This window comes from Megascapheus bottae, chromosome 13 (assembly GCF_031878675.1).
Source record: "Megascapheus bottae isolate mThoBot1 chromosome 13, mThoBot2.hap1, whole genome shotgun sequence".
NCBI classification, from domain to species: Eukaryota; Metazoa; Chordata; class Mammalia; order Rodentia; family Geomyidae; genus Megascapheus; species Megascapheus bottae.
Genome location: NC_143521.1, coordinates 45,376,696 through 45,393,499, shown reverse-complemented (window position 1 = coordinate 45,393,499; position 16,804 = coordinate 45,376,696).

The following is a 16,804-nucleotide window of genomic DNA, read 5'->3' as shown; positions in this document are numbered from 1 at the left end:
AAACTTGTGTTTTTCTGATGGGATTGATGGTTTCCCTGGTATAATTGGTTTTTTTCCAGTCGCATAATCCAAATAATCAATAGGATATTTTGGTTTTGAACCCTAACTATTAGGTAAAATAATTGTAAGAGGTAGCCAGAATTCATTTGCCAAAGGGGCAATGCATCCTAGGAGTCACTGGCTTCCAAATTGTTGAGAGAATAATCTTTTAGCTTTCTTGTCAAGATTTTCATTTTCTTCTCTCTCTTGCCTTCTCTCTTTAAGTGGCACTGGAGTTTGAACTCAGAAGACTTTGTTCTTCCTAGATACTCTGTGATTTAAGCCACACTACTAGAACTTTGAGTTTTGGTGATTATTATTATTAAGGTCTCAGAATTTTGCCTGTCTGGATCAGGCCTTGACTCTTCTACTTACGTTTCCCCTATAGCTGGTCTTAGGAGAAAATGACTACCTTCTATGAATGAGAAAAACTGCCATAACTAGTGAGGGGAAAGGTAGAAGAAAGCTGGGATGCTGTGGTTTACACTTTATCCAAATATGGTTCAATATGTTTGTTCATTTCTCTAAATGTATGCTTTTTATGGACAAGGTACCTGCTATAGATATCCTTGCCATTTTCAAAGAACATTATGTAATATTCTCGCTGCCATTGAGCAACTCATAAAACTACTAAGGTCTTTTTTTGTTCATATCGTCCAGTTCTCAAAACAGCAACTGTGGCAGCCTAGAGACCCTGTTCATACTCTTGTCCTGAAGTGAAAAACAGAAGCAATCTCTGATTCTGCTCCAGCTATCCTCTGAAATGTCTATAACAGAAACAGCCAGAACTAATTATTTAAACAGAAATTTCACAACATAGCAGCGACTCCTCACTGTGTACTTGAAACTGGTAAAAAGCTAACAGCCTAGCAACTGTTTTGCTAATCCCTGTTATTAAGTTGATCTGGATTTCTCTCTGTATTTCTCAGGAGGCTAGTTTGATTTCCTTTCAGGCACATTTTCATTCAAACAACCTCAAGTTTAGATTTATTTATTGCATGTACTTATGGTTCTACTGATATACAATAAAGCCCCAGGCCCTTGAGTGCTGACTGTGCATGGAAAACTTTTAATAGAATGTATTCAGAGAGGAAAGTTCAGCAGTGTCTGCTCTTCTTGTCTTCTTTAGGTAATTAAAAAAAAAACAACAACTTTTCTGTTCTTCTTTTCCTTTTAAGTTCAAGGCTAACACAGTGTGAGGCCCTAGGTTTCCTGTGGGTAATTTTGTCAAATTAAGTGTGACCTTTCCCAAATTGTCATTCTGGTCATTTTGATACGATGACAGATAGGCAGCACCCAGGTCTTTGCTTAGTTAGTGACATTGCATCGTGCTCACTGGCTTCTTTGCAAGAATCTTTCCATTACAATAAAGTAGTGTGGATTGGGGAGACTCAGGGATCGCCTGACTTTCTGTCTGTTCTGTCTCGATCAATATGTCAATAGTCAGTGGGGGTGCTCGCTGTCTACCATCAACCCCTGGCCTCTGCACATACTCTCTCTTCAGCAGAGGCCCTGCTCATGCTGGGCTTGTCTTCCACATGCACCTCTTGTTAAGGTTGTGGCCGTGTTTTAAAATAATGAGACCAGCCTGAGCAGGTGCTCTGGTGAGGCAGCAGCTACTAGAATGCTCAGCAGTCCTTGGGTGCGGGCTCTGGGCTCTTCATAAAGTTCTCCTTCTGGAATTGTCATTGGTACCCATCCGTCATGAGCTCTAAGTATCTGAGAGAATGGCCTGTATTGGGGCATTCTCAAATGCGGTTTTGTTACTGGATTTGGAGTCACTGGGTCTGGGGGTTAGAAAGTCATTGATATCAACAGAGAAAGGTACTAACAACTTTCAGGGACAAGTTTGTAAATGCAAAGCCAAGCCAAACTAAAGTAAAAATGCACTGGCCAGAGATGTAAGTGGGAAGGCTCCAGCAGTGTTTTCTCTGAGGGTCTCCACAAATTCTAAAGGCAAGTGATGAGGCCTGGCAAACCAGATTACGTGTCAGTTACTTCCTTCCAGAGACTGGGTTATATGTCATTAACTCTTTGTATGTGTGTATGTGTTGGGTGGGGAGTTCTTGACCTGAGATTAAGGTTAGACTGGAGCTGTCATTTTTCATGGATGCTATGAGAAAAGAACTCCCTGTGGAATGTTAACTAGTTACTCTGTTGACATCAGTGAGCCAGTATGTGTTTTTTTTTTTTTTTTTTTTTTTTGGTGCCGGTCCTTGGGCTTTCCTCAAGGCAAATGCTCTACCACTTGAGTCACAGCACTACTTCCAGCTTTTCTATGTATGTGGTACCAAGGAATTGAACCCAAATCTTTGTGCATGCTAGGCAAGCACTCTACCACTAGGCCAAACTCCCGGCCCTATTTTTGTTTTAATCAACATGTGAGACATCATTCTCAGCCATCAGGTTTCCCAATTCTCTGCCCCACTCCTATATCAGTTTCAAGGGTCCTTCTGGGAGTCTGCTGGCAGACTCCTCGCATGCATTTCTGATTAAATCATCCCTGTTGGGGATGATTTATGCTTAAGAAAGGGACTTGAGAATGTTGCATTCATTTTCCATATAAAGAATAAATAACATCCATGATAATGATCAGTGTACTGAAAATATGTCTTAAACCCGAATAATATTGTCACCAAACTGAAAAGGAAGTTTATAGTTTTTTCTTTATGCGGGAAATTGCAAACATAGATTTTATTCTCTTGAAATAACAAAACTTATTACTCAGCGCTTAAGATGTCTCTGTGGGGATTAGCTGGATAGTATTCCTCACTATCACATACGGAGACTAAGGAGCACATTTAAGGCGTTTACCACAGAATCACCTGGTGACTCTTAATTCTTACTCTTGCTATTGCGCTCTTGAAAAATTCAGATATCTGGCAAAATGCAGGTGTAAGCCTCCCTATTACACAGCTGACTTTTAGATAAAAACAAGGTACATTTTGATATTCATCACAGAACTCTAGATGACATGTAACTTACACCAAAAAAGGGGTTGTGATGGTTTCAGACAGAGTTCATGTTGCAAAATTCTTTGCCAATGAGGACTAGATACGTTTTGAGCTGAATGGAGACAGGCCTCAGTGGCCTGCTTGTGTTGAAGAGAACCGAATGATAGAAACGGTGTAATGTTCCAGACTAGCAACACACCTGGCTACTTCCAGCTCTTGGAGCTCAGCTAGCATGCTGTGATGAAGATCAAACGGCATACTATTGCCTTGGCCAGTATCACTAAGTTAAAGTCCCAGCTGATAGATAGCAAATGCCATTAGCCAGACATTTGAGTAAGGACATATTAAAAGTGACTCTCGGCTCCGCCACCATCTGATTGCAACCCCATTAGAAACTCTCATCATGCACATTAGAGTCTCATGGGAGGAAGAAACCATAACAACAATCATTATTGTTTTTGTCATTAAGTTTGATGTAGCTTTGTGTAAGGGTAGATAACTAGAACAGATAGCAGAAGCAACAATACAGAACTCCCTTGAATTTGGCCATGGCTTTGATTGCTTCATTAAATTAATTTCTTGGCTTTCACTTAGCTCAAATTAGATTTTTCAAAATACTTATATTTTAGGCTAGTTAAGGGTCAGACTATTTTTTTTTAAAAAATTAGACAACTGCAAAGAATGCTAGAGAGCAGTTGATTTCTTTTTCTGCACATGAACTATATCTCAGACTGTTTAGTCTTTGGAAGCATTGTAAGCAGCGCAATACTTCTTTAAATTTCAATGTCTTAAATATTCAGTTGCAGACGGCAATGATAAGAGTCATAAACAATAGTGCACAGCCGAGTGGTTCCTGTAGGTAATTGGCCACCAGTGTGTGGTTGGCTATTATCAAGTTCATATAATCCAAGAATTTGGGCTTTTGCTTGATTTAGGATAGCAAGAATGGTACCCAAGAAATGAATTGATTCTCTGGAATTCACTTCCTTATGTGCTTTGTCAACAGAATCCAAACATTTGCTTAAGTGCATACATGCCATGGGTATTCATTTGTGTCCTTTCACATTATAGCTTGGGAGCTTTTGTTCGCTTTCCTCTTTGGAAGCGATTGGAAGAAATGGATTAGAAAATTGAAAAATAGAAGAGAGAGAATCAAGGTGCATGCAAAGCAGGGCGTTGGTAGGGAGTCAGCGCCTGTGGCTGTGTACAGGAACGTATATTGCAATTACAGATGGCATGGTGGGCTCGGAGCAATCCTTGGGGAGCAAGTGAGGAAACTACGGTTTGCTTTGACCCACTCTGCATACATCTGCCTGAGGGATGTTAATCTCAAGCTACTCAGTTGTTTTTCCTTCGCTTTACTATTACCAGTGTTTTCTGGTGGCTGTAACTCTTCAGGTTCCTTAAAGCTAGGAGAAGGGGCTACAGCTGCTGGCTTTAAGAAGAACAGAGTCCCCCCACCCTCTTCTGAGTTCTTCCTAGCCTCTGACAGCAAAGGAATTTGGGGAGGGTTGCCTTTCTCAATGTCAAATCCTTACATATGTAAATCATGTAATCAGGAAATGTAGATTGAGTAGATTGCTAGGGATCTCAAAGTATTTGGGGCTCTGACATTGGTTAGGATGTGGATGAGCTGTGATATCACTTTCCAGCCATCAGTGAGAAAGGGAGAATACTCTGAGAGGGAAAATGCTATGTATTTTGGTACATTAGAAGCCGTAGAGCTGGGTGTCGTGTCTTACACTTGTAATCCTAACTACTCAGAAGGATCACAGTACAAAGCCAGCTCAGGCACTAAAGTCCATGTGACTCTTATCTCCAATTAAATCACCAGAAAACCAGAAGTGGACCTGTGACTCAAGGACTAGGGCAGTAGCCTTGAGCTGAAGAGCTCAAGGACAGTGCCCAGGCCCAGAGTTCAAGCACCACAACAGACAAAAAAAAAAAAAAAAAAAAAAAGCCTTAGTCTAAATAGGCCAGGCCAAAGATAGCAGGTCTTAGTGTTTATTCTCTTCTATATTTTCTCCGCTAATGACCAAGTTCACAGCAAAATCTCTGATTGTGAGATAAGGGGTGGGGCTAACCACCTTTGTTTAATCCTTGTTTCAGAGATGAATCATGGAAAGAAAACCACCTTGTTACTATCAAAATATCTACGTTCCATTCTAGTTTCATCATGAATGGGGCTCTAGTAATGTTATCTGAGTTCTGGAACTGAAGGATTCTCATGTATAAAATGGAAGTATTGATTTAATGAGATACAATCGGTCTTTTTTGTGTGTTGTCTCATTTTGCCTTTTGGTGACACAATTTAGTCAAAATACTGAATTTAATGCACTACCTGAAGTGATTTAAAGAGACTATCAGCTTCAGGTGTGGTTCAAATGGCAGAAACCTTATCTAGGAAGTGTGAGGCCCATCTGCATCTCCTAGTGTTAAAAGTTCTTTCTCCAAACCTCTGCTTGAGCAGATAACCACAGACCCACACATCCTGATACATGTACAACATACAGATTCCTGGGAGAAGCAATAGTTTAGTCCCCTCAGTATAAATCAATTTCAGATAAATCTAAAACAAGTCCTCATGACAGAAGCATATCAGAAGATGAGAGCTCATTACTATACTAACAGTAAAATTTTCTGGAAGGCATTTCTTTTTTTTGTGCTGAGTTCATCATTGCAAACATTCCAGCCTCTCTCAGGAATTAGCTGAGGTCCAGTGGTTGTAGGCTTCGTGCATTGAGTTACTGGTATAGGATGAAGACATGATAGTTCTTTGGATCGATGGAACAATGATAAATGTCCCTGTTTTCCTTTCCTTTCACAAGATTGCAGGCCTATAAATCATTGAAATGCAGGCCAACTAAGTTTATAGGTGTGAAATTAGAAGGCCTAATCTCCTGCATGACGGAAGTGCTGAGGTTTCTTTCCTCAGTTACATTAAGGAAACCCAGAGGAAACACTTTAAATAAACTCTGAGGAATGTGGAAGAGAGCTGTTGCATAGGAGATGACAGTTTCCTTTGGTTCAGGTTACACTTGCAGGTTCTAAGGAAGACACTCAGTGGAAGCACAGGAAGTGGCCAGAAATTCGCTGGCCCAGTTTCTTTTCCCCTCCACAGTTGAGTTAGATTGCTCTTTCTCTGGTTGAGAATGGAGAAGGCGTGGCTTGTCCTTGGGGCTGTGTGCATGGAAAGTGCCTCAATGAGGAATGGTGCTCCTGTGGAGATCCTGAGTCAGAGCCCTGCTAAGCTCATTCCCAGACACTGGATCGTGGAAAGAGATTTTGAGTGCAATCTCTGCTCTGCAGTCCCTTCTATGTTCCCTCTCTCTTTCACATAGCACAAAGAAAGCCCACAATATGCATGGGGCTTCTTGTCTTTATTTTAAAACTCCTCTGTCTTCAGGCCTGCGATGCATTCATGGTTCTGCCATCATCTCTAGTGTTTCAAATCCCAGATGCTGATGGCAGCTGACACAAGCTTGTTGAATGGCTGACGCACTGTCTGGGTTCTCTGAGACACCCCATGCTTTCAGGTGTCTGCTCAACACCACAGGAGACCAGGGAACTTGCCTAGGTGGTCTGGTGTTGTCGTTTTTTATTCAAAAATATCCAGCCTTCTCTCCCCTTCCCCCCACCTTATAGTGAATAATTTAATACAGAGAACTATAATCAGGCAAAAAAATCATTTGTGTCTCATTAAAACTGAGGCAAATGCCCTATTAATTCTGGTAAAAAAAAAACCCATATTTTTTTGGACAGTGTCAAAGAAGAGGAGTTCAGAAACACCATTTGAGTGAACCTGCAAACTCTATGAAGTTTTATAGTTTTGTGGCATAATGAAGACCCTTTCACCACCTGAATGTCATTTAGTGAAATTAGAGCTGATGTCAAGTGTAACGTGATATCTAATAGTAAGTGCAGTTTAATAGCTAACTTAAGACTTTTCATATAATATTTTGTCTTGAGTCTTCCCCCAAATCTTCTGAGCCAAGGCTATTTTAAATTCTGCAGGACAACTACTGTCATTCACAGATGCCCTCTGAAATTACAAAATGAGCTCAGTGTCACCTGCCAACAAAAGGGTAGATTCAAGTTTCAAACCCATGTTTTCCCCCAGAACAATGGCCATGAGAATGCAGTGTCTAAGAGGAACCTGAATGGAAGCTTCAGCCATGCCTCGTGTAAAGCTCAATGATGCTGGGTCAGCCAGTCAGCCTCATGGACTCTCAGTGTCCTTCCCATAAAATGGAGGTGACTGAGCCTGTGATTCCTGCTCACCCCACGGGCTTGAGGATAGGAGACAGGCAGAAACATGAGAGCAAGGAAGGGAACTGTTTTGGCTCATTTCCCTCTCATTTTCTGAGAGCTGATACAGCGGCTTGCAGCTTTGTAATAGTTACTGTCCCTTCTTATGCCTAGAAGCAACTTCCTGGGAGGGACTTGTGCCCCTAATGACGTGCATCCATCTCATCAATCTATGAGCTAGGAACTTGCTAAGTTTCTTGAGACTTTCCTTAGGAGCTTAGGTTCGTGGAGAACCTGAAGGGAAAAACAAGGATGCCAAAAGTAACACCAGAGGTTTTATTTTATTTTGTAAGGGTGATGCACAGAGGGGTTATAGTTACATCAGTAAGGTAAAGAGTACATTTCTTGTCAAACATTGTTACCTACTCCCTCATTTTCTCCCACTTTCCCTCCCCCCCCAAAGTGCCCTCCTCCTGCAAGTTGTAAAGTTCATTTTCAACATAGAGTCTTGTGAGTATTGCTATTGTGTTGGTTCATCCTTTGTCCTTTGTTTCACCTTCTGTTATCCCCTTTCCCTTCTCCAAATCAGAGAAACATACACAAGACATAAGGTAGCAAAATCAAAAACAATGACAGCAGTAGATAAACCAAAGGAAAAAATATGAAAGAAAAAAAATAACTCCACACAGTACATAAAAAAAAGCAAAAACAAAGACAAAAATATCCTATTGTTTCCATTTCTTAGAGTTCATTTCGATTTTAAAAAAGAGACAGGTTGTTTTGAAGAAGTGTCTTCTAAAACAAAATAGATGAAATTTTCTTTCCAGACTCACAGATAGTCTTGTATTACAGTTGGGCTCTTCTATTTATTTTTTGTGAGTTGTCAGGGTTGGACTCTGGGCCTGGGCACTGTCCCTAAGCTCTTCAGTTCAAGGCTACTGCCTTACTCCTGGGCCTGGGCATTGTTCAGCTCAAGGCTACTGCCCAATTCCTTGAGCCACAGCACCACTTCCAGTTTTCTAGTGGTTAACTGAAGCTAAGAGTCTCACAGTCTTTAGTGTCTGGCCTGGCTTTGAATCACGATCCTCAGATCTCAGCCTCTTGTGTATCTAGGATTACAGGTGTAAGCCACTGTACTTGGCTATGTTGGGCTTTTGTAATACAGAAAGACTTCACTTGTAAGAGCTAATGATGTTTTTACTTTGAATCAGTTTTGTCATTCTGGAGATTTTGTGGTACCGGAAAATGAAGGCAGGATTATAAGAGAGGATAATCTTGCACTGATGGATGGAAATGATGAAGTCCAGTTTGTAGAATGCATGGAGAGAAAGACTGCTCAGAGTATTAGAAAAAGGGCAATTAAATTGGCACTTGACTTCATTTGCCCTCAATAGCTTCTGGGAACATGTTTCTACTACATTCCCATTTCAGTTATCCATTGCTCAGGAGATTGCTTTGTAATTTAGTAGGTTGGCTGGGTCGATTTCTGCAGGCCTTGTCTGTGCACCCTCACGTCTACATTTAACTGGGAAGTTGGAAGGAGACTGGGCTTCATTGGGGAAGTTAATAACTGGTTCTTTATTCTTAAGTGTTCTTCTATCCTCAGGAAAACTGGCTAAATCAAGTGGTAAAAACTTCCCACGGGAACAAGAATCAAACATAAAAGCTTGTCTCAAACCTCTATTTATGTTGCATTTGTAGATATCATAGCCAAACAAGTTCAAGGTCATGGTCAATATATTAAGATATTCTACAAATGTGGAGGTGTAATTTCCATTACAACAATCTAAGAGTCTGCTGTCTGTTTTCTTCTGTATGCTGATGTGCTCTTACCTAAGATTCCCAAGGTTCTGCCTCCTTTTGTGTAGTTTTCAACTTCATCACATGCAACTCTAATCTAGAAATGGTTGAGGGCTTTGGATATAGATCCTCTTGATCATGGGACAAGGGAGATAAAAATATAAATAACATGGGGCCGGGAGTTTGGCCTAGTGGTAGAGTGCTTGCCTAGCATGCATGAAGACCCGGGTTCGATTCCTTGGTACCACATACGTAGAAAAAAGCCAGAAATGGTGCTGAGGCTCAAGTGGTAGAGCTCTCTAACCTTGAGAAAGTCCAAGGACAGTGCTCAGGCCCTGAGCTCAAGCTCGTGACTGGCAAGAAAAAAACAAAACAACAAAAAAAATATAAATAACGTGATATCTTATAGCTCATGGGGATACAGAAGAAATACTCAGGATGATTATTGTAGGTACTCCTTTCCTAACAGGAGACAGATAGACAGAGGGATCAAGCTATCACTGGTCCACATAAATTCTGAAATTCAGACAGGCTTAGAGTGTCAGGGTTCCTGACTCTGGAGGAAAGAACATTACATTGCTAGGATTCAGTTTTACTCCCTGACAGTAGCTCCTTGTTCATTGTTTTCTGTGATTCTTAGTCCTCCTCCTTCTTTCATTCCTTTCTAGAGGAAATGGCTTATATGTCCAGAGGAAATGGCTTTGTCAACCCACTCCCTGCTTGTACAATGTTGGAAGTCCAACATCATTTTGAGCTTTTTTTTTTGCCCCTCCTAATTCAGTCTGAATAAAACTTCCTACATCTTGCTGAGTGAGAATTTTATAAATTTGACTGGGTTCACTTCATGATCCCAAAGTCACTCAATAATTCTTTTTTAAGATAGACCTCTGCCTATTTTGGGCTGAGTTTCAGGATGTTGTAGGATATTGTGTTAAAGATTTTTAAGTAACACTAGTCTACTTGAGAGGGTATAACTAGGTACTTAATGCATCTTTCTAAAGTCTTAACAAAAGGTCTTATAGATAAACCATTGATTTAATCTCAACCCTGAGGCCATTTCTTACTTTTAAATCTTTTACAAAGATAGTGAAAATGTGAAGCAGTTTTATTTTTCCAAAACCTGTACATAAAAGTAACAAGAGAAAGTTCTGGTCCTTTTATATTCCTTTGAATTTCTTCTAGTATATTTAATAGTTATTTCTGTCATACTCACACAAAATAGACAGTGGCACATTCAATATTGGGTGCAGAAGGAAATCTTTCTAGTTAGATGCAGAAATATGTTCTTTAGCGTCTAATGTAATGCAGACCTTAGTTTTTGTTGTTGTTGTTGTGTTTGTTTTGTTTTCTGTTTTTTGGCCAGTCCTGGGGCTTGAACTCAGGATCTGGCTAGGGCACTGTCCCTGAGCTTCTTTTGCTCAAGGCTAGTACTCTACCACTTGAACCATAGCACCACTTTCAGCTTATTTTTCTTTATGTGGTTCTGAGGAATTGAACTCAGGGCTTAATGAATGCATGGCAAGAATTCTACCTCTAGACCACATTCCCAGCCCCAGACCCCATTTTTATCAAGTTATTTTTACTGTGTACAGCTAGCCACTGTCTTTTGTTGAGAACACAATGAAGTGGGAAATCACAACCATCTTCACGGTGGTAAAGAGAATAATGAGTCTGTAAAGTAGATCATATTTTAATGTTTAAAAGCCATGAATATGTGACCTTACATGACAAGAAGGATTCTGGACACATGGGTAAGGATCCTGAAGTGGAAAAAATATTCCAGATTTTCCAGTGCCTAATTCCAAAGGCACTTACAAAGGAAAGAAAAAGGGGGGGATGGCAGGGGAGTGGGGAAAGCCTTAATTTGAAATTGATACACTGATAGAATTGTAAAATGGAAGAAGGAATCACAAATTAAGAACTGCAGGCAGTTTCCCTAGAACTGGTAAACACAGGGAGATCTTCTCAAGCCTATAGAAATGTGCCAAGGCTTTGACTTTAGTTCTGTGAGATTGACTTTGGTCTTTGGATCTGTAAGATGAAGCTCTAGTGTGCCCTGTTCCAAAGTCTCAGCATTGGAAGCTTGCTCATTTTAGAGCTTTTCACATGTTTGGAATATTTTTTTTTATCAATGTTACCAATGGAGTACCCTTTATCCAAAATCTGAACTGCATCAAAAAACTAAACATTTGTGAGTGATGAAGAATGATCAATCTGATATATTGGTGTTGCTTTTAGTTATTAAGTATGTGGTGATTTTCAACAGGTGACTGGATGTATTCTTTTTAATGAATTTAAATAGACAAAAATCGATCTAGGCTGATGGATTTCTATTTTAAGCCATAACACCTGGTCAGTATTTCAGAGTTGTTTATCAGAAAGGTCTGCCAACATAGAGGAGGATTCAGTGTTCAAATAAACCTGCTATGAGATATTTGTGTTTTAGTGGGATATGTGAAATGCTTTCTAAATGTCTTGATTTTTATCAAATTCTTTATCCACTAAAACACAAAAAAAGAGTCATAAAAGATATTCTTTGGTATTTCAGCCTGGTGGAGAAAGTGCTAAATTCCATATAAGTTAGCACAGCCTGGAGGTGTGTTACTGGAATCCTGACATTTTAATAAATCAGTAAACAAATGAGGTTGGTGAGACAGTCATGGCCCACAGACCTTTGTTCTGTGGATTGAATGGTTGGATGATTATTACTTATAATGATAACTATTAATGGTTATTAATGTATTCATGTGGAAGGAAATTTATTCCCACTAGGGTCTAACTCTGTGCTCGATGGAATGTGAACCAATCAAGTCAGTTGAATGCTAAGTGTTTAATGTGGCCTGGGTTTCTGGGACATGCTGGCAAGTGCATTTTGCTCACTAACCAGAGCACCCCAAGTGTTTTCAGAGCCATGCCTTGTGAAAACTTTCATAGCTTGACAAATGGATGTTGGAGCAATTTATAATAAGCTGGTCATTGTGTTCCTGATTTCGTTTCATGTTTGACCTTCTGTGAGAGTTCGGGGTGTCAATGTGTCTTGGGAATAGTACAGTGAAAGTGAGAAAGATAAGTAGAATTTCAGTCTTTTCTTAGGATTGGAGACATGCCTATCATTTATGAGTCTAAGATTGGTCTGTTATAAATTAGTAAAGAAATATTTTCTGGTGTTCTAAAGAATATATGTGCGAATTGTCTACATAGTCCGTGCTTGGTTCCATGGGATGAATTTTGAGATGTGGATAAGGATAAATTAAGTAGGATGATATGTTGGTAAATTATTAAAAACCAGCTCTTTGAAATGAGCTCCATGGGAACAAGAGGTTTTTCTTTGTTGATGTACCATGTGAAGTTATTTCTTTGTTCTTTCTTTCTTTCCCCTTTGGTTTATCTACTGTCATTACTGTATTTGATTTTGTGTTTTGTATATACATTTATCTGAATTGGGGAATGGGTGGGGAACAACAAAATCGTGAGACAAAGGACAAAGGGTGCAACAGCGATGGTCACAAGACAGTATGTCAGAAATGAAGTTTACAAGTTGCAGGGATGGGGAAAAGGGAAAGTGAGAGAAAAATGAGGGAGGGGGCAGAAATGCTCGACAAGAAATATGCTTATCACCTTATATATGTAACTGTAAATCACCTCTGGACATCACCTTGATGATAAAATTAAATAAAAAAAAACAATTCTCAGAAAAAAAATCACAAGAAATGAAAGGACTTGATTAAGAGCATCTGTCATTTTCCATGGTGGGAATCCTCTCCAAAGTGGCCAGTTTCAACTCACTTAATTGAACATTAGTGAACACAAAGGAAGGAGGTGATCAGTGATCCAAAGTAATGTCAGCCTTTCCATCCCTGTAGTACCAGGACTAGTGCAGGATACCTGTGTGCCTAGAAGATTAAGAGTAGCCATAAGGAACATCCAAACACTTTGGGGGCCTTTTCTATTTGTCATTTCTAACCCTAGCATGGGGATTTTTAGAGCTCCCTGGTTTTAAAACCAATAAACCTTGGTTAGTCTAAATACAAAGCTACCTCGGCACAGATACAAAGTTTTGAATCTTTAAACAAAGCCAACTTTTCCTATGAAAAGTTCCCTTTAGGGAAAAAAAAAAACACTTGGCAATTGGCCAGGCCCATAAACAGGTTTAAGGAAAGGGAAAAGAATGCCATGTACAGGAAAAATCATCTCCAGATGGACTTCCAGGGCTTATCTGATCCTGGCTGATGTCTTTGCTCCCACTGTCCTTCTTGTAAGAACATTGGGGACACAGATAACCTACATGAAAGCAACTGATTTGGGATCCTTGTATTCATATTTCTAAATATTGCAGATAAAAATGAAGATGAACATGCTAAAAGTTTCTTTTTCATTGTTGTTAATTTTTCTTTAGATTAAAAAAAAACGACAGCTGGGAATGTGGCTTAGTGGTAGAGTGCTTGCCTAGCATGTATGGAGCCTTGGGTTTGATTCCTCAATACCACATACACAGAATAAACCGGAAGTGGCACTGTGGCTCAAGCATAGAGTGCTAGCCTTGGGCACAAAGAGGCTTAGGGACAGAGGCCAGGCCCTGAGTTCAAGCCCCACGATCAGCAATAATGATGATGATAATAATTATAATAATAAAAACGGAAAAGTCCCACCCTTTTTCATGAAGAACAATATCATTTATATCCTTCTGGATGTATTTAGTACTAAAGACCACACAGCCTATGTCAGTAGCTCAGTAAGGCAGCCAAGATAAATGACAAACCGGCCGGGAGTTTGGCCTAGTGGTTAAAGTGCTTGCCTTGCATGCATGAAGACCCGGGTTCGATTCCTCGGTACCACATACATAGAAAAAAGCCAGAGGTGGTGCTGAGGCTCAAGTGGTAGAGCTCTAGCCTTGAGAAAATCCAAGGACAGTGCTCAGGCCCTGAGCTCAAGCCCAGGACTGGCAAAAAAAAAAAAGATAAATGACAAACCTATGCAGGTATTAGAATACTTTCTAGAATTAAAAAAATGGAATTATGATTCTAGTATTAATTTTTCAGAGATCCGTTATATAAGAGATTAAAGGATTCTCCTTTTTTCTTTAGTGATTCATTTAAATGAATTATGAATAAGTTGATATCGCTGGGAAGCCTCTGAATTTTTTATCATATGTACGGATGGCACTTCTAATTGGAGATAGTTATCCTTACCTCCTCACCTCACTCTCTCCCCAGTGCAGTCTTCCAGCCCAATCAATCTTAAAGTTGCTGTGTTTAAAAATTATTCTAAAACCATTCATAACAGAATAGGAAGACAGCCTTACAATTTAATCTTAGTGTTTGAAAGTTCTTCAGGTAGATACTGGCAGACTCAGTTCTGATGGGGTACATTACGGGTTGGGGTGGAAATATCTCAGCCTTCCCTAGGCTCTGCTTTTCAAGGTTGGATCAGCTGATCTCTCTGGAACTATATGCTATTACATTTCCCACCAAGCCATGGAGGATGATGTCAGAGCTTCTTAGGAGCCCTTGATATCCCAGTTCCTGGGACCTTTTGCTTAGTTATGGCATGTTGTGCTATCATTTCTCTTTTTTTTAAAAAAATTTGTTATTAAAGTGGTTGCACAGAGTAGTTGCATTTAACAAAGGGGTTTATGGATATAATGCATCTTGGTCAACATTTTCACTTAGCACTTATTCTCCCTTTCAACATTCTTACTTATCCATTCTTTCCTTAACCCTTCCCTCACTCTTGTTAATTTTGTAAGATACACATTGAATACTTGACTGCATTTTCCTCTTCTCCTCTTAACTTGTCTACCCTTCTTTTTTGCCTCCACCCACCCCTTTCAAGTACCCACTCTCTGATGTTTTGTTGAACTTTGACTTTAACTTTCTAAGGAATTATCCTACTTGATTTCTTTCAGGCCTGACAAAACCCCAGACATTGTAAGGAAGGTATGAGTTAGAGTGAGTGACCAGGTCACTAGGCTGTTTAGAAAAGTGCATATGAATATGTATGCATGCCTAAATATCTTCTTCACTTCATAAATAAGAATCAAAAAGTTAAGCAACAATCTAAATCTCTCCAAGTGGGAAACTAAATATGAAACTATGGCTCAGTAAGTGGAACTCTATACAACGTTCACATACATGCATGCACACGGGCAAGCCCAGGGAATGAATGACATAATTTATGTCTCGTTTCTGTGAAAGATGTATAGGGACTTCAGTATACAGCCAGAAAAATGACTGGAGTGATTCATAATTATTTTGTGAGTTATGGTTATTTTATTTTCCTTTTGATTGACCTACATTTCTACACTGTACACAGGTTGCATAAAAGGAATAGCACACTGTTAAAAATGAAGAAAAAAGAAAGTTGTTTCAAATGCTCGGTTTTAGAGGGGTGTGTGTGTGTGTGTGCGCGCATGTGTGTGTGTGTGTGTGTGTGTGTGTGTGTGTGTGTGTGTGCATGTGCACACATGTCCCTTACCAAGTTTTGCTCAAGGTCGATGCTCTACCACTTGAGTCACAGCTCCACTTCAGACTTCTTGGTGGTTAATTGGAGATAAGAGTCTCGGGGGCTTTCCTGTCTGGGCTGGTTTTGCACTAGGAGCCTCAGATTTCAGCCTCTTGAGTTGCTAGGTCTATAGGTATGAGCCACTGGTGTTCAGCTTCAGTTTTAGAGCTGTTCATGTGGTCTTCCTGGTCTTCTTCTCATTTCCCATCTGCCTTACTCTAGGCATTTTTTCCTCATGGAAGCCCAGATAGTGAACTTAATGATTTTCTTTTCTTCCCCATCCTGGGGATTATCTTAAGGACCATACTCTGCTGTCAGGAATATAGGAATTCTTCTCATAAAAGTAAGTGAAGCTGGAAGCCTTTAAAACATCGCCGAAGACAAGGGGTCACACTGAAATCCAGGTGACAAACTCTCCCGTGTGATCTCATCATTGACCCTGACACAGTGACTGGCTCCTCGCTTTTCCTCCCACTCCTCCCATTTCCATACACCTGTCACAGGAGACTCAGACTCTTGAGACCCCTCAAGTAGCTCCTTAGGATTCTGCTGCCCTTGTGGCTTGCTCCTACTTGACGTTTATGTCAGCATTTCCCTTGCCTCCTCTAAGTCTCAGTCCATAAGCTGTGTTTTAGCTTTCCTAAATGGAAGCATGTCTCAAGAGGAGGATTTGCCAATTGGCTAAAGAACAAAGAATCAATTTAGTTTAAAATAGCTCTTTTAATGGTGGTAGTTTGCATCCACAGTAATTTTCCAAGACACCATGTACTCGGTACAAAATCCCTAGAGGATTCTGGACTGGGCTTGCCTGTCACCATTAGTCAGGGAGAGGATGGGGTTGGGGCCCTGCTTTTATTTTATTTTCAAGGGAGAAGCAGAGCTACAGATGGATATAACTTTTAAGCTAACTGAAATGCAATGACAACTTCTTAGGGTGCTTCTTAGGTGTCGTATCATCAATAAAAAAGAAGAGATGATCAGAAGCTATAGGGAAAGGATAAGCTAAAGAATTTATAGCCTTGCCTATACACTGACCTAATTGATTACAAGAAACGATCTAACCAGGCCCCATAGGTACTGAAATCTATCCCTAGCAAAGCAAGGACTCATAACTAATGTTTTAAAGTAAAAACCTGTCTCCTTGCATGGTTAGACAAATAATTAGGACATGTAGCTCATTTGAAATAGACCACTGAATTTAAGTAATGCCATCTAATTATGGAAATCAGGCATAATGCCAAATACAGAAATGCTTGGTGAGG